Source organism: Anolis sagrei, chromosome 4 (assembly GCF_037176765.1).
Source record: "Anolis sagrei isolate rAnoSag1 chromosome 4, rAnoSag1.mat, whole genome shotgun sequence".
NCBI lineage: Eukaryota > Metazoa > Chordata > Lepidosauria > Squamata > Dactyloidae > Anolis > Anolis sagrei.
In genome coordinates this window covers 79,473,723-79,495,506 of record NC_090024.1, presented here as the reverse complement: position 1 = coordinate 79,495,506, position 21,784 = coordinate 79,473,723, and positions in this window count along the sequence as shown.

Below are 21,784 nucleotides of genomic sequence, written 5' to 3'. Positions count from 1 at the left end.
TGAGCAGCGAGGTTTAAAGTGATAGCTTGCTGCTGAACACTAAACCTTGGAAGATTTGCCTTCAGAGAAATCAAGAAGATTTATGGCTTGCTATGTTGGAGAATTTGCCTTCTACGTGCCTGAGCAGCAAGGGCCAACTATGTTTGCTTTCCTGTCTTGCCTTGCACAAAAGGTTTTTTTCAGCAAATGTTTCTGAAGCCAAAAGAAGAAGCAAACAGTTTGTGAGTCAGACCCTGTGTTTGAATTCCAGAGGATTACTGCAAAGTTTTGAAAGATAATGGACTGCTAGAAGCCAATTTTACTTGAAGAAGTGAATATAAATTGGCTGGGCTGAAACCCGGGTATACTGGGGGTCCTTTCTTTTTTGGTGCAGTAAGTATTTGTTTCTGGAACTTTGGGACTTTAAAGTGAAATACCAAAATGGCTTTGCCGCCTCTTCAAGTTGGTTCACTCCCTTTTGATAAACTATCTGATAGTAACTGGCTCAGTTGGAGCATCAGATTTAAAGCTTATCTTGTTTCCCAGAATTTATGGGACATAATTGAGAATTTGCCAGCTCAACTAACTCCTGCGGATCAACAAAAAGATGAAAGAGCTTTGGCGCTTCTTCAGTTGTCTGTGTCAGATTCTTTGTTGGTTCACCTTCATAATATTCCTCATGCACAAACTGCGTGGAATTTGTTTAAAGATATGTTTCAAAGACAATCAAGTGGTTCAAAGATAATTCTTATGCGACAGCTGTTTAACCTCAAACATGAGGAGGGCACTCCAGTTCAAACTCATGTTACAAAAGTTGTGGCTCTTTTTTCGGAGTTGAGAGCAAGAGACATTATTTTTCCCCCTGAGCAACAAGCGTTAATCTTGATGGGATCTCTATCTCGTCCTTTTTATGCGTTTATGGACTCTCTTCATGGAATTCCAGACAGGGATCTCACGATACCTTTTATTTCAGGGAAAATTATGGAATTTGAAGCTCAACGCAAATTGAGAAGTTTTGCTCCTATGCAGAAGAGTTCAAGTTCTGGGACTGCTTCTAATGACACTGCTTGTGTTGCTAAGCCAAAGTCACAAATTGTGTGCTTTAAATGTAAAAAGAAAGGGCATTATGCTAAGAATTGCAAACAGAATCCAGGACAATGGAGAAACAAGCAAGTGGAGAGACCTAGTTCTTCAAAGGACTTACAGCATGCTTTCCTGGTGACCTCTAAGAAGGATACAATGAACTCTTTCATTATTGACTCAGGCTGTTCTCAGCATTTGGTAAAAACTATAGAACTGTTGACAAATGTGAGAGACTCTGATATAAACTTTATTTCTTTGGCAGATGATAGAAAAGTTAAAGTATTTTCTTGTGGTGATCTTTATATTGACAGTCTGAAATGTACTCTTGAGAATGTGTACTATGTACCAGAAATTATGTATAATATTCTCAGTGTCAACAAACTTTTAGATGAAGGTTTTGAGGTGTCTTTAAAGAAAGAAAAGTCTATGCTAATTGATCATCAAGGTAATGAAGTGCAACTGAGACAAGAAAAGGGATTTTTTGTTTTAAAGTCTGCTACAAATGTGTCTGCTTGCATTAAGCAGATACCTGATAATCCCAGGCCATTACACGACAAATGTATTCATGAATTTCATAGGAAAATGGGTCATTTGTCATGGCAGTATCTAAGACAGACAGCTGAGTTGTGTGAGATTCCTATTCAAGGATGTAAGAATTTTCTAGATTGTGAAATTTGTGCAGCAGAAAATCTTAAGAAAGCTCCTATAGCAAAATACAGTGCTAGAGTTTCAAAAAGGATCTTAGAGCTTGTCCATATTGATGTATCTGGTCCTCATCCTACTTCTGTAGGCGGGTCAAAATATTTTTTGATTTTGGTAGATGATTTTTCACGTTTGAAGTTCACCTTCTTTCTAAGAACTAAAGGTGAAGTTTTTCAAAAAATTTCTGCTTGGCTGAAGCTAATGCAAACACAGTTTCCTGGGTACCCAGTACAAGCTTTTCAGAGTGATCGTGGTGCTGAGTTTATGTCCAAACAAATGCAAAATTTGCTTGAAAAGTTTGGCATAGTTCACAGGTTAACAAATCCTTACTCACCCAGTGAAAATGGGGTTGCAGAAAGATGGATAGGTGTTGTAAAGGTTGTGGCTAGAAAAATGTTAAGAGATGCTAGTTTATCTGATGGATTGTGGGCTGAAGCCGTGGCAAACGCCACTTTTGTGCTCAATCGTTCTTTTTGCAAAAGTGTCAATAGTATTCCTTATGTGTTGTTTTTTGGAAAAACTCCTGATTTGAGTTCAATCAGAGTTTTTGGAAGTGACTCATATGTCTTAATTCCTTCTCAACAAAGACATAAAAAGGATTCTATTTGGAAGAAATTGAAATATCTAGGCCCTGCTTCTGAGTCAAAAGGTTGGAGATTTTGGTGTGGTAATAATAGGGTGTTAGTTTCTAAAAATGTGAAGTTCCAACAACACAGTGGTTGGGAAAGGATTCATTCAAATAAGGAAGTGTTTCTGCCTTTCAATACTACTCAAATGCACACACCACTAACCACACAGCCAACTACACAGCAAGTTTCACAGCGACCTGCTACACAAGTGCAATCAGTTTCACAACAGACTGCACAGCAAAATATACAACCAAGCACATCTCAAGATACACAGTTTGGAACACAAGTACAAGTGAAGCAAGAATCTGTTTCTAGTCAGTTACAAGGCAGTAGTCCTGTAATTAAAAGGACAGAACCTCAGAAGAGAAAAGCTGAAGCTGAATCTTCTAGTTCAGAAAGTACTAGCTCTAGTAATTCAGAAACTGATGAGACTGATGGAGGAGATAGTACTAGGACCATTCCTAGGCGCAGTTCTAGGACAACTAAGGGTATTCCTCCAAAGAGATACCATTGTGAAGTTGTGAAAATACAAGAACATGACTGGTCTGAACCTCAAAGTTATAAAGAGATGTTGAAAAGAGATGAGACTGAGAGAAATCTTTGGTTAAAAGCAATGCAAAGTGAATTTGATTCTTTGAAAGATTTGCAAGTCATGGAGAAGTCTAAAACAGTTGACAATGTAAAGGTTCTAAGTTGTCGTTGGGTTTATAGACGTAAACAAACAAAGGATGGTGGTTTTTTGTACAAAGCCAGGTTAGTTGCTAGAGGTTTTGAACAGATATATGGAGAAAATTTTAATGAGATATTTAGCCCCACAGTGTCTGGGGAAGCACTAAAAATAGCCCTTGCAATTGCCAGTAATAGGAATTTAAAAGTCAAACATTTTGATGTGAATACTGCGTATCTTCATGCAGACTTGGAGGAGAAAGTTTATATATCTGCTATCCCAGGTTTTGAATCTGACCTTCCTGAAGGGACTTATCTTCTTAAGAAAAGTCTTTATGGTCTTAAACAAAGTGCACGTAATTGGAACCTACATTTAGACAAAGTGTTGACAAAGTTGAATTTTGTTGCCAATAGTTTTGATCCTTGTTTGTACTCTAAAGGAAGTGGAGACACACAAATGTTTATTGTAATTTATGTGGATGATGTGTTATGTATTGGATCTGAGGAAAACATTCAGGAAGTATTTCAGAATTTGAGCAAAGTATTGAAAATCAAAAATCTTGGAGATGTTAGTAGATATCTTGGCATAAATATTGCCAGAAATGAAAGTGGTTTTGAATTAAACCAAACTGACAAGATTTATGATCTTTTGAGAAGAACCAGAATGGAAAATGCAAACACTGTTAATACGCCCATGGCTCTTCAGTTTCTACAACATGTAGATGGAGAAGTGTTTGATAACAATTTCATTTATCGTTCAGTTATTGGCTTTTTATTGTACATTGCAAACAACACAAGACCTGACATTTCTTTTTCTGTTGGTATCCTAAGTCAAAGGATTCAAAATCCCTCACATACAGACTGGGCTGGAGTAAAAAGAGTTCTGAGATATTTAAAACAAACTGCTGAAAAAGTTTTCAGAATTTGTCCAGATGACAAAAAGTCTTTAGAAATACATTGCGATAGTTCTTTCGCAAATCTAAAGGAAAATAAATCTGTTACTGGATTTGTAATAAAATATGCAAATACACCAGTATGCTGGAAGAGCAGAAAACAGAACATTGTAGCATTAAGTACTGGAGAAGCTGAATTCTCAGCGTTGTCTGATGCTTTGTCATCAGCAGAATGGCTAGAATCTTTGATTAAAAGTCTGAACATTGATTTAGAACTGCCAATACAAGTTTTTGTTGATTCTCAAACTTGCATCGCTTTGTGTAAAAATCAAAATATGAAAACGAAATCTAGATACATTAATGTTAGATATTCAAATGTGCAACAATTTGTTAAGGACAAAAGAATTGTTCTCAATTATGTTCCTTCAGTTGAAAATGTTGCAGATATTTTGACGAAACCTCTTACTTGTGAAAAACATAACCAGTTTTGTGAAAAATTGAATTTATGAATGTATAAATATGAACTAATATAATTTTGTGGAGGAGTGTTAGAAGTATTGTAAAATGTGCAAAATTATATTGTTCATTGTATGTATTTGGTTATATTTGTGTAAGTAAGTTTGTGCCTTTAACTGCTGAAATGCTTGTGTTTTGGGTTTGGTCAATTGGGTGCAGGTGGATCTAATTACTGTTTGTTATAATGGTTTGCATCTGCCTGCAGTCTTTGGGGTCTCTGGGGTCTTGGTCTAGGTCCTGGATTTGCTTGGAGGTTTTTTGTTTAAGGGTCTGATGTTTGATTTCTGAGTTTCCACTATGAAGCTTTAATAAAGCAAGCTTCTGCTGAAGAATTGTTATTTTTTATTTGAAATTATAACTCTGCTGACATAAGAAAGGAGGCTCTTTGTGTGTGAGAGAAAAAGACAGATTAGACTAACAATGCATTTGTAAACAAATCTACACAAAATAAATCTCAGTGAGTTCAGCTGGACTTCGTTATTTTTAATTTGCCTTTGCTTCAACCTATAGCAATCCTTTGAGTGACAGGTCTCCAAGACGTCTTGTTATTAGCAGTTCTGTTAAGATCTTGCAAACCTGAGGGAGTGGCTTTCTTGACTGAGTCTTTCCACATGTAAAGTAATCTTTTCTTTTCATCCTCTTGCTTTTCGTTTGCTGAGCATTATAATCTTTTCTTGTGAGTCATGCCCTCTCATGGTATGTCCAAAGTATGATTGCCTAAATCATTTTGGCTTCTAGGGAGAGTTCGGCGTTAATCTGCTCTAGATGTCATTTATTTCTCTTTTTAGCAGTCCAACATATCCACTGAACTCTTCCCCAGCATCACCTTTCAAATGTGTTGATTCTCATCCTATCAGCTTCTTCACTCTGGTTTTCATAGCCTCTATCAAAATCAGAAATACTATATCACAGAAGATCCTGATAACAGTATTCACTGACATATCTTTACATTTGAGGATCCTATCTAGCTGCTTCATAGCAGCCCTTCCAAGTACCAGCTTTCTGAATACAGCCTTAATTTTGATTTATGAGGGCTTATCTATATTGGCCCTTTAACCCTCATCAGTCCAGAAGTCATTAATGGATCACTCTACTCCCTCTTCCCAGTTGTGTGGGCATCTTTGCAGATGTCAGCTCAGTGATGGTCACGAGCTCTCAGGAGCTCTGTGGCACTCCAGGAATGGTGACAGGGGACACTCAAGGTAGGATAACTTTAGTGGGGCCAAACCAGTTTTGTCCCAACTGGAAGGTCTAAACTCCACCCTACTATAACAGTGGAACAGAGATGGGTAGTGTAGCTGCGCCTGGGGCTAGTCTGGAGTATTGCTACTTCAGACCAGTTTTGAATTAAGTGGTTTACCAAGATGAACACTGTGTTATGGTATAGAGAATCTTGAACTATTTCATTGTTTCCATACTTTACTTTAAAGCTTTGTAAATCATCAGTGGTCATTATTTTGATTTTCTTAATGTTCAGTTCTAGGTCAGTTGAGTTTATTTCTAGGTGAATGTGCACATAATTGTATCCTAAGGTACACATTCAGAAAGGGCTTTGGAATGCATGAATTTCTTTATGAGAGACACATTTTTATTTATACCTTCCTTCCCCTATTTTATTCCATACTAGTATTTACAATTTCCAACACCCCAGGTCAATCCCCCCCCCCCCCAATCCTGCCAGTACTTAAAGTTGGTTATGATGGGTATGTGTGCCACATTTGGTCTAGATCCATTGTTGGGGTTCAGACTGCTCTTTGTTTGTGGATGGACTATAATTCCCACTCTCCAAACTCAATTCCCCACAAAGCTCCCAGTATTTTTGTTGGTCATGATCTGTTGGCCAAGTTTGGTCCAGATCCATCATTAGTGGAGTCACAGGGCTCGCTGGATGTGAGAGCCATCTTGGAAACCACATACAATCATAGATACATAGATACACACATATAAACATATTTTCACTTTTATTTTATGTATAGATATAGATTTCTCAAAAAGAAAATACAAACATGGGGAAGGTGTTTGTAGCGTTATACAAGCTATGGGAATTGTGATCCCTCAATATAACTTCCAGCAGCTCTAGCCAACACAGCTAGAGTTGTGGAATCTTAGGAGTGTAGTTCATAACAAATGGGAATGCCACACAATTCCCATTTGTACCCACATGACAGAAACATCTCTGCCCCACACCATTTTAATTGTTGAAGCAAAGCATTACAAATGCATATCCATCTTCATATGTGCAAACTGACAGATAAATTGCACAACCAGGAAAGTTGTTATTAGGACTGCACTATATTAGTAATGCCAAAAGAAGTATTTTGTTGCATGAGAATATAATTACATATTGTTATACTTGTGAATATGTCGTGCTAAATTAATATGTGAACTGGTCTCCCATGTTTCAGTGGTAACACATTTTGTTCTTAGAGGGTGAATTTAATCCCAGGTGTAGTGGTATGTATATTTGGATTTAATACCCCATAAGAATTTCAGTTGATGGATTTTTATGAACATCCTGGCTGTAATACAATCTGTTAATAACCATAATTTAGTCTATTTTCCCTTTGTATGCTCTATATATGGTGTAGAAAAATAGAGAACAACCTGGATATTAATAAACATTCTGGCTACAATACAATCTGCCAATAATCATAATTTGGTCTTTTTTTCTTTGTAAACTCTATATATGGTACAGAAAAGTAGGAACAACCTGCCAAGCACTGACAGTTACTGGGCAGGTTTCTGGTACTTGGGCACAGGTATTCTGTTGCACTCTTTCATGGATTTGTGTTGTGCATATTTCAAGGATTTGTGTTGTGCATATTGGCAGTGTTTGTCTAATACAACATTGTTGTGCTAATGGATGTAGAATTGGTGAAATCCAGTGCAACTCTGCTAATAGGAATTTTCACTTTTTCCAGAATGTAGAAATGAAGCAGAGAGGCACAATGAGGGCATCCCGCTCCACAAAGATGACATTGCCCACCAGTCTTACTTGAGATGGGGGTGGGACCAAGAACAGGGCCTCCTCTGATAACTGCAGTGCCAGAGCTGGTTTGTAAGGGGAGATTACAAATCAGCTCAAATAGCCTGGACCCAAGCCATTTAGGGCTTTAAAGGTAATGACCAGCACTTTGTATTTAGCCTGGAAGCAGACTAGCAGCCAGTGGAGCTGCTGCAACATGGGAGTGGATCTTCCCCTGTATGGAGCTTCTGTTAGCAATCTGGCTGCTGATCTCTGAACCAGTTGAAGTTTCCGAACTATGGGTTGTTGTAGGTTTTTCCGGGCTATATGGCCATGTTCTAGAGGCATTTTCTCCTGACGTTTTGCCTGCATCTATGATGCAAGGTAGTGAGGTCTGTTGGAAGTCGGAAAATGGGTGCAGGTGAAACGTCAGGAGAAAATGTCTCTAGAACATGGCCATATAGGCCGGAAAAACCTACAACAACCCAGTGATTCTTGCCATGAAAGCCTTCGACAATACATTTTCCGAACTATCTTCAAAGGCAGCCCCATGTAGCGAGCATTGCAGCAGTCCAAGCGGGATGTAACTAAGGAATGGACCACCATGGCCAGATGTGGCATCTCAAGGTTTGGGCACAGCTGTCGCACAAGTTTTAATTGTGCAAAGGTGCTCCTGACCACCGCCAACACCTGGGGTTTCAGAGTCAGTGATAAAACCGGGAGCACCCCATTGGCAGCTGGTTGGCTATTTTAGGCTGGGTAGACCATTAGTTTCATTCACCACGATTCTTCTGCTGTAACTTGGAACATTTGATTCTGCACACTCCTTGTGTTGCCGATGGTAGCCTTCCTCCTAGATGGAGCAATTCTTAACAAGATGCAGAAGGCCTCCATGCTTTGGCTCATATCACGTGGACTAGGATTTGAGTAGAAACTAATGCCAGGTACAAGCTCTTCAGTCCTTTGCTTTAGTCTCATTGTTCATTCTCCCTTAAAAAGATGGCATTAAGGATATGACTGAACTAAAACACATTTGATGAAAATGGCTTCTTGTTTATGAATTGGTCCAGCTAAAGAACAATGGCATCTGCTCTTATAACAACCAGAAGCACAAGGGCAGTGAGATTTTTCAAAATGTTTGAAAACCTTTAAAAGACGCCTCAAACCCTCATGATGAAAGTACTAGGCAACCCTTTGTTACCCTGAACAATATCATCTAAGTAATAGTGGGAAAAGGAGGCTATTTTCAAACATCTTTGGCAGTGTGAGCGCAGTGTTCAAGGCAGCGGGACTGAGATTTCAATGTCAGATGGCCTCAAAAGCAAGCAGCATTTTTTTAGTTATCTGCAAAGCTTCAGAGCAGTTGAAAGAAAGAAAAAGAAAGACAAAAAGAGAAGGTGCTTCAATTAGAGCTGCCTCGGGGCACTAGCAAGTTCTGGGTTGGTGGGTTTTACAAGACTACTTACTATGCTATTCAATTAAAAAAAAGAGCAGTTGCCATAGCAACACCCACATCTAATGGCTCTTATGCTACCTCTGAGATACAAAGCACCTTCTTACAGCGATGCATTGACCAATACAGCACGTTCTGGAAAGTTTTAGGCTTGTAGCCCTGTTTTAAAAGGAGAAATGCATGTTCCAATAATCAGACTTATTTATGTCTCCAGGTTGTAATAGACTTTTATAGCACATTGTTTTCTTATTGCAGTTATCTTTATTTGTTTGCAATTTTCTTCCAAATGGATTTTCTAAAAAGGAAGTAATATAACTAGTTCCTTATAATAAGAAAAATATTTAAGAAATGTATAGCACAATGGTTCTCAACCTGTGGGTCCCTAGACGTGTTGGCCTTCAAATATCCTAACAGCTGGTAAACTGGCTGGGATTTCTGGGAGTTGTAGGCTAAAATACCTGGGGACCCACAGGCTGAGAAGCACTGGTATAGCATAATCCTATCATTGTCTTCTCAGATGTAGGTCATCCAGTGTTTCAGTCTGAGTCCCTCCCTAATAAATTTGTTTAGTATTGGAGTTTTGGTTTGCAATCCTGTGTATGTCCATTTCAGATCTAACATTATGGAACATACTTACATGTCCGAATGAATCTCCCCTTATGAACCATCAGGACCTTAAGGTCGTCTGGGAAGGCTCTGCTATTGTTACTGCCTTTGTCACAAGTACGTTTGACGGAGATGAGAGACAGGGCTTCTCGGTGGTGGCCCCTCAGCTGTGGAATGCCTTCCCTATTGATATTAGATCAGCCAACTCTCTTTTAACATTCCAGAGAAAAGTCAAGACATGGCTTTATGAACAAGCATTTGCAAATGCAGAGTAACTGACACAGGAAAATGGTACGACTAGACCAGGGGTCCTCAAACTATGGCCCGGGGCCGAATAAGGCCCTCCAAGGTCATTTACCCGGCCTTCGCTCAGGGTCAACCTAAGTCTGAAACGACTTGAAAGCACACAACAATAACAACAACAATCCTATCTCATCAGCCAAAAGCAGGCCCACACTTCCCAATGAAATACTAATACGTTTATATTTGTTAAAATTGTTCTTCATTTTAATTATTGTATTGTTCTAAAGTGTTTTTTTGCATTACAAATAAAATACGTGCACTGTGCATAGGAATTCATTCCATTTTTTTCCAAATTATAATCCGGCCCTCCAACAGTTTGCGGGACTATGACCTGGCCCTCTGTTTAAAACGTTTGTGGACCCCTGGACTAGACAATGAGTCCGGACAACGTTTTTAAGAAGGAGACACTATGAATTTATATTTTATTGATTTGTCGAGCTTTTATTATATGTTATGTTTTTAATTGTATTTATGAAATTGTAAGCATTGAATTTTGCCCTGTTAACCGGCTTGAGTTGCCTATGGGCTGAGAAAGATGGTATACAAATACAATAAAATAAATAAATAAATACTTGGAGTAAATATGCTTGAGATCGCACTTCTGTGCCAGATGTGTGTAACCAGTTTTATTCTTTGTGTCTTCTATAGTCTGCTATTTCATTGAACCAGCAAAAGAGAAGACAGGGCTAGGAAACTAAGTTTGATGTTCTGCGTTTATCAGTAATGACTAAAGGAAATCATTAGTGATAAATGTGGAAAATCAAACTTTGTTTCCTAGCCCTGTTTTCTCTTTTGCTGGTTTGATGAAATAGTGAACTATAGAAAATAGAAAATATTCTTCTTCCTGCAAATGGTTTAATAAGAAATGGGAAAAAAATTACTTCTTTGTCAAGATGTCTACAAATGTCTGGCCTTTTCATGGCACTCCCTCTGTTTGTCCTAAATGAAAGATGTGGGAATAGCAATATAGTCTGAAGCTCTAAGCTCATTGCTACCTTGTACTGTTGATAGTGGACTAAGCTGTTCAAAAAATTCCCAGTGATGAAGGAAGAACAATGTCAGGTCTAGTTCTCTAAGAACATGCCACCTTTTAGTCCAACCTGTTGTAAAGGTTTGCAACAGACTATGGCAGGGGTGAGCCACGGGGGGTGGGGGTCCCTGTTTCCCCAGCTTGCCGCACTGCCATATTTTGGTGTGCTGCAAGTAACATTGCATTCCTTCCAGACAACACTTGGACCAAGAATTTTTGCAGTTATGTTTAGAGGGGATTGTGGGCTGGGCTAAGAGTATATTATCACATTTGTCTTCTATTTTAAGCCAATTTTGCTAGCTGTGTGTGTGTATGTGTGAAAAATCACCTCAAAATCAACACAGAATTTTAAAATAAAATGATGGGGGCATGAAGTCTATGGTTATAAGAAGGGATATGGGTGCCCTTTAGTCCTCATGTTTCATCACATAACCCCTGAATGATGGGTAGACAATGGATGGAGTAATTATTCTGTGGAGCTTCTGGTGAAATATAGACATAAATGGGGCTGTGAACTAAGAGCATTTTATATTTTCCTAGAGCTGGGAACCTCAAATAATCTTTTAAAGTCAGCATTTACTCCATGATGAGAATTGTTTCTGTCTGCTCCCATAAATACTTTTTATAATAAAGGTATTAGAGTGTTAATGAATTCCTAATTAGTATTTAATGCATTGTTATAAATTGTTTTAATACGCTGTGAGCCACTTCAAGAGGAGCAGCTCTGAAAGGCAACCCATAAATTTAGAAATAAATGGATCTCAGAGCAGAGAAATACCTTTACCTGAGCTGCCAAAGAACTAATGGGCTAAACTGACCAAAGGTCTGTCTCACTAAACATGGACAAGGGGAAGTCATGGTTTAATAACCTATCGCTGCACATATGGGTTATGGGGCCAAGACAGGTAGAAAGTGCTACCAACCTTTGAAGAGTGAATGGATAGATCTACATTCCTCTTTCTCCCTGGGAACATTTCATTCATAACATTACAGTGGAAGAAATGTATGTAATACATACATGTAGCAACACCACCACCAAAAACATGGGGTCCCTTTGCTACTGAGAATCCAGAAGTATTGCTCCACTGATACTGCTGCATTGTCTCTTTCTGTGATGTTAAAAGGAGTCACCTCCTCATCTCTTTCATTTCAATTACATGCTGGCCATGATCTATACAGCCTTATACAGCTTGGATCCAGATGATCTGAAAGATCATATGTCCCTATCATAGCCTGTCTGAATGATAACATCCTTATGGATGGCCTTGCTCTCTGTTCTGTTACAGTATATGGTTTTGTAAGTCTTGACAAGAATCATCTCTTGCTTATATGTGTGTGTTGAGGAAGAACCACTCCCTGATTAGGATGTATATCAGGTGAAGTTTGCTTGATGCAGGTAGTGGGTGAAATGAAGCAGTTAGAGATGGAACTATGCTACAAGGTTTGCTGGAAAGAAGCAGATTAATGCATTGTTTTGTAAGTTTGTTTTTCCTTCTGCAATGGAAATGTGATGGACAATGTGTTTTCAAGGCTACTGTATTTTTCTTTATAAAGCTGCATGTGTCAATTACTCAAGAGTAAAGACATTTTTCTTTTATACTCTGTGTACTTCAATTTGGGATCTGGAGCTGGGAGGACTGCTGTGTAGATTCAATATAAACTAACAAACCGCAACATGTTCTTTCTCATAAGTACAGTTGGTAAGGACACAGGGGAGAGATTTTTAGGTGGCTGTCCAAGGCTGGAGAACTTTCTGCCATTGAAGACCCTGAACATCTTTTGCAAGCATTTGAAACAGACATTTGGCTACTAGTGGCTGTATGAAAGGATCTTGAACGCACGTTTATTGTTGGCATCTTTTAAAATTATTTTATATTGTTTTAAGTATTGGTATTTTAATTACTTCACAGCTTTTTTAATTATGGTTTTCATTCATGTACCTTGTTCAGCTTCCAAGTCTCGTCAGGTCCTATTCAGGAGAGAGGAAGGAGAAAAGTTCAATCACACAATCAGGGAGGAAAGCATTGTGTGGGTAGCTGCAAAGGAGCTACCTGCACTTTTGGCATCAAAAGCTCATGTGATGGCAGAAAGGGCAATGGGGCAATGTGCACTGCCGCACATTGCCACTCTTTCTGCCGTGTGATGTGGGTGAGAAAAGGTTCCAATGCACCCTTTCCCACCCTCCATGAGTGAAGAGAGGAGGAGGGAGGGCACGTGGTGTACCCTTTTCCTTTTGCCAGTGAAAGCTGGTGAGATGGAATGGCCCAGCTGGACTGTGTGACAAGGTCCAGTTATGCATTTTTTTGTTTTATCCCCCCCTCCCCAAATGCTGCACACCAATTTTAGAAAGATGGTTTTGGATGCAAATTTCCTCTTATAAAAACTGGGGGAAACTCTTATCCCAGTTCAACCATAATAAGAAGCATGCAGGTGAGGTTGTGAGAGATAACCTTCTTATTGGTGACACCTTCATTATCAAAGAGGGGATTGACTCCTTTTCATGGAGCCAAACTTTTCCTACAGTCATAGAATCAGTTGGAAGGGACATTGTGGGGCAATCCTCTTCCACAAGGCAAGATCTCCAGCAGGTAGCTGTCCAGACTCTTTTTTAAGACATCCAGAGACATCAACATCTCTTCAGAAAATTGGCTATATTGCCAAACTGCTCTCACTGTCAAGAAATTTCTTATAATGTTTACTGAAAATATCTTTTCCTTTAACTTCAAACCATTAGAACTGATCCTTTACTCTGCAGTTGCAGAGAACTGTGGCAGCCCATGTGTATTTAAGGAGGGCAATAATGCCATCCCATAGTCTTCTTTTCACCAAGCTGAACATGTTTACCTCCTTCATCCTTTCCTTAAAGTTTTTGTTCTCCATACCTCTTATCATCCTTGTTGCTCTACTATAAACCTGCTCCTACTTGTACTGTATATACTGTATTCCATCAAGTGTTCATTTTGGTCAACTGCAAAGGATAAGCTGTGCAATGTCTAGCTATTGTATTTCCTATTTTTTGTTTTTTATTTGTATATTTTAATTATATTTTAATCCCCTTTTGAACATTTTAATTCAATTGCATTTTAACATAATTTGCTTAATTCTTCTTTAATAGCCTAATTTATTGGTTTTGTCTGTAATTTCTTTTCAGTCATGTCATGAGGCAAATTGGTCCAATTTCTGAGATCAAGGCAGTGTATAAATCAATTATCAATCAATTTCTCTGAAATGAAGATGTTTCTTAATTTTCAGTTAACATTCTCTCTGCATGCATTTAAACATTCTCTCTTTCCACTACCTCATCCCTCTGCCCAGCCCACACCAAAAGTGTTAGTGATTTAAATACAAGAAGCTTTCACATATGGATAATGGCGACTGATGTGAAATATACTTTTCTGGATAAGGATGCCTGAGTTGGACTGTATGAGCTCTCTTGGTCAAGACACAGATATGCATATGTACTTCTGGTCTAGTGGTTCATCCGTGCCATCCTCACACTTAACTCACAAACTAATTGACTGTTTCTTCTAAATGAACCGTAGGCAATACTGGAGATGCACATACTAGAGGGAATGAAATTTATTGTTGTGTGATTTCTCACAGGCTAAGGTTTAGCTATTGTGGAATTTTCTTGGTAAGCTTGTTTAGAAGGATTTGCCTTGCTTTGAGGCTGTGTGAATGTGACTTGCCTAAGGTTATCTTTCTTTGGAAGTTTGTAAGAAGAGGCTGAATTGCTTGGATTGTATGCTCCTGCATGGCATGAAGTTGGACTGGATGACCCTGGTGGTTTCTTCCAGCTCTATGATTCTATGATCCAGTGGGTTTCCATGACTGATTGAAGATTTGAACTCTGGTCTTCAGAGTCCTTGTCCAGTCACTACACCATGCTGGCTCCCAAGGTAAGATCTGCAATTAACAATACTGAAATCCATGTGAAACTCCCACAGGACATAGAAAGTTTTTGAAGCTTTAAGCTGACTTTCTGTGTCATGATCTAATGGGAGTTTGCACATGGAACACTTCATTTCTCTGCACCCGTAGTTTCTAATTTTCCCATTAAAGAATTAGGATTCTGTTGGCAAGTGCAGATATACAGACTGTGTGCATTTCTTGTAATAAGTTAAAATAAAATAAAATGCTGAAATATTTGAACTTGAGAAACCAAACAGAAATACATAGTACTGGATGGCATGTTTAAAATTCAAGAGCTAGCTAAAATTATCATTTGCATTAATGTATTCTGAAATATGAATTATTAAGTGATTTGCATTGGCACAACAAAAGCCAATTTAGAGAATCAGGTTTACCCTGAAGCCTTTCTCATCCTTTCTTCCCGGTCTATTGTAAACACTGCTAAATATATAAAAAGGTTTTCTTTTTTAAAAATAACAGAAAAGTCTATACACAATACATGTGCAGAAAAAGCTTCCTTAGAAAATAATTTTCTAATGTTTGTATTCAAGTATTTTCTTCTATACAAATATTTATAGGGTTTATATTTTCACCACTTTCCTGTTTAAGTATCGTTTCATTTTTTCTTAATTTGTTTTTTATCTCAGTACTTGGTTTCTATCAATTGGTCATTAAATATGCATTTATTGTTTAGAGGTCAAGAAAATGACCTGCTAGAAGGAAGGGGGGAAATTTGTTTTTCTCTTTCTGGCGTTGATAGAGCAAGAGAAAAAAAAAGAGCTTTCTTTCTTTCTTTCTTTCTTTCTTTCTTTCTTTCTTTCTTTCTTTCTGTTTTTATAATTTTTAATTTTAATCTTAATTTTTTATTTAAACATTTGAAGCATAATGCAATTGTCTTATCTCATCTTCTGTTCCCAGATCTGTATCCCAACCCTCCCATTATAAAATACAGCGCTGTCAATTCTATTACCTCTGCATTATTCTAATTTTATCAATTACATATAATTATTGTAATGTATTCATAAATTACTCAAGTGCAATCTTTCTTGGATGTTTGGGGGCTTAAATTCACAATTGCTTTTACACATGAAACTAATAAATGTCTTATCAAATAGATCTTCTTTCCATTCTCCTTTTGCTAATCTTAATTTATAGATTACTTTTTCCAATAGAGGTATTGACCATATCCTGTTTAACCAATTCTTTATTATCAGATTCTCTAATTTTTCCAAATTTTCACTATTTTGAGTCTTGAGGCACATAACAGGAGCAGTATAAGATTTCCTTTACTTTTCAAAATGTCACTTGTTGATGACTTTGTGGCAGGACAGTGATTTTTTTTGGTGTCAGGAGTGACTTGAGAAACTGCAAGTCACTTCTGGTGTGAGAGAATTGGCTATCTGCAAGGACGTTGCCCAGGGGATGCCCGGATGTTTTTTGATGTTTACCATCCTTGTATGAGGCTTTCTCATGTCCCCGCATGGAGAGCTGGATCTGACAGAGGGAGCTCATCCATGCTCTCCCTGGATTCGAACCTGTGACCTTTCAGTCTTCAGTCCGGCTGGCACACGGGTTTAATGCATTGTGCCACTGGGGGCCCCTGTAGTACAGTGATAAATTGTATAGAAAGAGTATTTATCAGCCACAAAAAACCTTACCCTCACAAATAGTAGGGTTACTGACTCAGTGGGTTGCATCCTAATAGCAACATACAAATAAATAAAAATGGCTTATTTATTTTTATTTATTTATTTACAGTATTTGTATACCACTTTTCTCACCTCGAGGGGGACTCAAAGCAGTTTACATATAAGTAATGGCAAAATTCAATGCCAGTACAAACAATTACAATTATACACTACAATTAGACATAAATCAAATTAAAACAATTTGACTCTACATGCCCACATGTTTCTTTTTCGTACAGGATGTATATGGCCATTCTCTAACCTTTTACACTCCTTCCAATACTGCTGGTGCTGTTGCTTCATGGAGGAAGATGAGGTGGAAATATGGCCATGTTGGCTGTGGGAACAAGGAGAAGGAGAGTGCTCTCATTTCTCTGCACCCTTTGAGCTGAGACCAACTGCTTCTTCCTCATCTGAATTGTTCACCTACCTCATTTTCTTCTATCTGATGAGCAGCCATGACCTGCACAACCCTCTTGTTTTGGGCTGCAGTTGGGATGGGGGAACTTTCTATTTTGCCTGATTAATCTAAGATCTTAGCCAATGAATCAAGATTCTGAGCTGTTATTTCAGAAATTGTTTACCACTTAGAGGAACCAATAAAAATGGAATATCTTGTATATCATTGCTTTATATGTCTATGCATATAAGCAAAGAATAGTGAATGTATATAAGAAAAGAATAGTGAATGCTTGGTATCAGAGTCAATATGCTTCTGCATGTCAGTTGCCGAGGAGCTTAAGATGAATTTGAGTCTTGCTAATGAGATTCCCATGATTGCTATGTGGAAGATATTGGATTAAATAGGACCTTAGTTCAATGTATCATGATTCTTTTCTTCTGCCTATCATTAGCAGCAGATCTAGAAAAATCAAAAGATGTGATGTACTTCATGCTTTTTGTTACATTTCCTCATGATGTATGAAGCAAAATTGTGTTATTTTTTTTCTATCTGTTTTCAGTCATTTAAAATCTATTGTGTTCTCCTTGGGAACATCCAGTAATATGGCAGCAGGTATGACAAATATAAATGCTATACATCAGCGATCTTCAGATTTATTGTTGAAGGCTTTCATGGCTGGAATCACTCAGTTCTTGTGGGTTTTTTCGGGCTATATGGCCATGTTCTAGAGGCATTTCTCCTGACGTTTCGCCTGCATCTATGGCAAGCATCCTCTGAGGATGCTTGCCATAGAGGCAGGCGAAACGTCAGGAGAAATGCCTCTAGAACATGGCCATATAGCCCGAAAAAACCCACAAGAACTGAGATCTTCAAATTTCTTAAACAGTGGGCCAGGTCACAGTCCCTCAAACTGTTGGAGGGCTGGATTATAATTTGAAAAAAAAAACCATGAATGAATTCATATGCACACTACACATATTTTATTTGTAGTGCAAAAACACTTTAAAACAATACAATAATTAAAATGAAGAACAATTTAAACACATATAAACTTATTAGTATTTCAAGTTGTGGGCTTGCTTTTGGCTTGATTTTGTTGTTGTTGTTGTTTTCAAGCCGTTTCAGACTTAGGTTGACCCTGAGTGAGGGCCGGGTAAATGACCTTGGAGGGTCGTATCTGGCCCCCGGGCTTTAGTTTGGGGGCCCCTGATATACATGATAGTGAAATAATAGAAATATGAGGGAAGGATGAACAGAGGGAGGAAAGAGGAAGTTCAGTAGTGAAGTATTCCTAAACAAGCATATGCCAGCATGATAATTTAACCTGGACCTCCTTTCTCTGTGTGTATCATGGAGTCTCTGGACCACGTGATTCAATTTAAATTGTGTTTACCCCTGAATGATAGGGCATCCTCAATTATTCTGTCAATTGTACAATTTTATTTTCTCATTCTCCATTTAATCAGGCAAGATAAGAAAATGTACAACTGGGTGCTTTTTACAACAGGCACAGGTCTCCAAAACATTTGGGTAGGATTAGGTGCGTACTTTATATTGTAGTAAAACCAGTGATTTGATTTGGAGTAGCACTTACTGGATATCTCACTGTGGATCCCAGTATTAGTATTATTAGTTCCCTTTGCAGCTATCCAAGTCTTAAGCAGTATGGAAGTTGGGCTCCAGGAGAAAGGAAAACTGATTAACATTGCCTGTCTGCTCTGCTCTGTATCCCTTCCAACTTTATGATTCTGCACCTACTATGCAGGGGTTGCACCAGTTGACTGTTGATGTCCCTTCCATGATTCTGGAACCCTTTGCCAATTGAAAGAAGCCCTTTCATTGATGGAGAATTAATCTGGATCCAACTAATTGCCATAGTGATTGAACAGGCTTTCAAGATGCTCATGGATGAATGAAGTCTGGTAAAAATAAGGTGGCACAGTGTGTACGCGGAGATGTCTACAAAGTCATATAATTAATACTAGCAAATCAGTACAAAACAACACTGATTTTGAAAAGCAAGAGTTTTTCCTTAAGAGTCTTTGTAACCCTCCAAATGTCTTGGAAGTGTAGTTTTCCTCTATGCGTTACAGATATGAAGCAAAAGCAAAATATGGAAAAGTTTTCATGAAAACACCATGAAATAAGTCAGTCTTCTGGTTTCAGCATCTTGATCATTAACATATGAAAAATTATTTATTGTCTATTGCCACTAGATCTTTGCCAGTAAGAATACTTCATGCTGATGCAGCCTTGGAAGACTTTTTTCTTTAGCATCAACTCCTAGATCCTTCCTACCAGTAGACATGCTGGCAACCAACATTCAGAAGGGTATCTTCCTAGCTCTATGAAAACCAACTGTTCACAAATTGCCTTTTTGCACTTCCCACACAAGTGAATGCAGATCAAGAAGATCATGAGAAATAATTTTTGATTCTCTTTGAAATTTTCACACCAGTTGAGAATGGATAGTGATTATCCTTGAATTCCACCCCCACATTCAAATGCATAGGAATATGGACAAAAACGGAGAACTAATTTACCTCAGCCTACTAGAGAATCCCTGAGAACTGAAGATTTGTCATATTATAACTTTTAAGGCCACGTGATTTTTTATATTTGAATACTGATGTCTGGGTACTGTTTTCCCAGCCCAGAGGAACAATGCTTGAAAAAAATCTCATCAGTCGTTCCATATTCACATCTGTTTTTACTCCAAATATTTCATTTTTTTTCTTTTGCCTGATCAGGAACATCCAAATTTCTCTTCGGAACAAATTCAGTCACTAGTATCAATTTGAACAACATTTAGGGTTGTGTAAGTCTTCCATTTCCTGAGAGCATTTGTCTTATCAGTCTCTTTGGAGCTTACCTTGAAATCCCCCTTGTCTATAAATTAAATAACATATACAACACATGGAAGGAGAGCAAGATCTTCTTAACTATGGGATATTGAGACTAGGAATTTATTTACACTGTAGAATTAATGCATTTTGAAATTGCTTTAATTGTCATGGTTAAATGCTATAGAAATTGTGATGTGTAGCTTGGTGAGACACCAGCCATCTGGCAGAGATGGGTAAAGACATTGTACAACTTCAGCTTCCATGATCCCTTAGCATTGAATTGAAGTGCATTAATTCCACAGTATAGATGAACCCAAAGTCCCTGGATGTTGAGGATTGGAATGAATGCCGTCCCATTTTACCTTTTATTCATTGGATACACTGTGGAGAAGGTACTATACACTAGAGGGGCTATTGAGTAACATTTCAGTTTTCAAGAATCTCAAATGTGACTTGTAGATTAATTATAAACACAGAAAGTACAAAGGAGGGAAAAGAAGATATCTGCATACAAGTTAGTTATCATTTAAACATGTTAAATATTTGTTCCATTTCATTTCTCCCAATATTGAAGCCAAGTTGGCTCGAGAAATTGATGAAAACCAAACATAGTTAAAAAGTAGTGATGATAGTTTTTAAAAAGTTTAAAAATCATGGAATAAACTATACAGTTGGAACAGCATTAATTTGAAAGAGTTTTAAAGTATTAAAACATGAAAATGTGGATTGAAGTATGCCCCTGCATTAGCTAAACTTTCCACAGCAACCTTTTAATATAGTATTTCAGAAGTCCAAGCCATATAGGGGTTTATAGGTCATAAGCAGCATAACTGTATTAAATAAACACCTCTTTGCAAGTAACAGATAATCATAGTAGTATAATAATTTTCAGTAAAAATGTCTCTTGATATTTTTTAGGCACAAATTCCAGTATACTGAGCTGTGGGTTGGCATAATCAAAACTCTTAACATAAAAATGCCAGACAGAAATAGAACATTTTATTTAATTAGAATTCACAAACGTCCATTTATCACACAAGAGTAACATATACAAACAAAGCTAATAGAGATAATAATAACCATAAATGTTTATTAAACTTCTCAATTCCACAAGCATAATTCAGCTATTACAACATAACCATTGCGAGCCAGTGTGGTGTAGTAGTTGGAGTGTTGAACTAGGAGTCCACAAGACTAGTGTTTGAGTCCCTGTTCTGTCATGGGAACCCTGGATTCTGGATGACTGTGGGCTTGGCAAGATTTGTTCAGAGGCAAACCACCTCTGAACAAATCTTGCCAAGAAAACCCTATGATTGGTTTATTTTAAAGTCACTATAAACTGGAAACGAATGTACATAACAATCATAATCATTGGGCGCTCTATTTTTATATACATAGAAAGTAACAAATGTAAAGGCAGAACACAATATAGTTCACGTATTGTTCAAATGCAGACCAATCAGTTTCCCATTCAAGACCTGTTGGTATAGGGGAATTTAATATGAAGATTTTATAGTGTTATTTATACAACAATAATTTATCAAGATCCATCCCATTACAAGGAGATATTCTAAAGATAAGAAAAAATTCTCCATTCATAGGAGGTCTGAATAGCATGAGAAAAAAGGGGCTATCTACTCCCAATTTTTAATCTTACTATGATGTTCTAAAATCCTGAATTGGAAAGGTTAGATAGTTTCCCCCATATAGAACATATCAATAACAAGACAATGCATCCACATTAAATTACAAGGGTGATATCCCAGTTGGACAATTCCATTCTTAGGATGAACAGGTTCTCATTGTTTAATTGTTTGTGAGGTTTGATTTTCTGATCACAAGCTAGTGTTCTTGGATTTTTGCCTTTCTGCTTGAAAAAAATGCTTCACACATAAAAGATATGATACTGAAATGGAATTTTAGAAGAAATCTATTGGGTATTATTATGGCTCTTTTCAATAACATAATATTACAATGCATTATGAGAAAGAAGATGGGCACAGCATATAACAAAAGCCAACCGGTGGACATGTCAACTAATGAACTGAATACCAAGAGACTTCAAGCGGCCTTTGGGCAGATCTCGTATTCGATGGGACAAACCAATGGT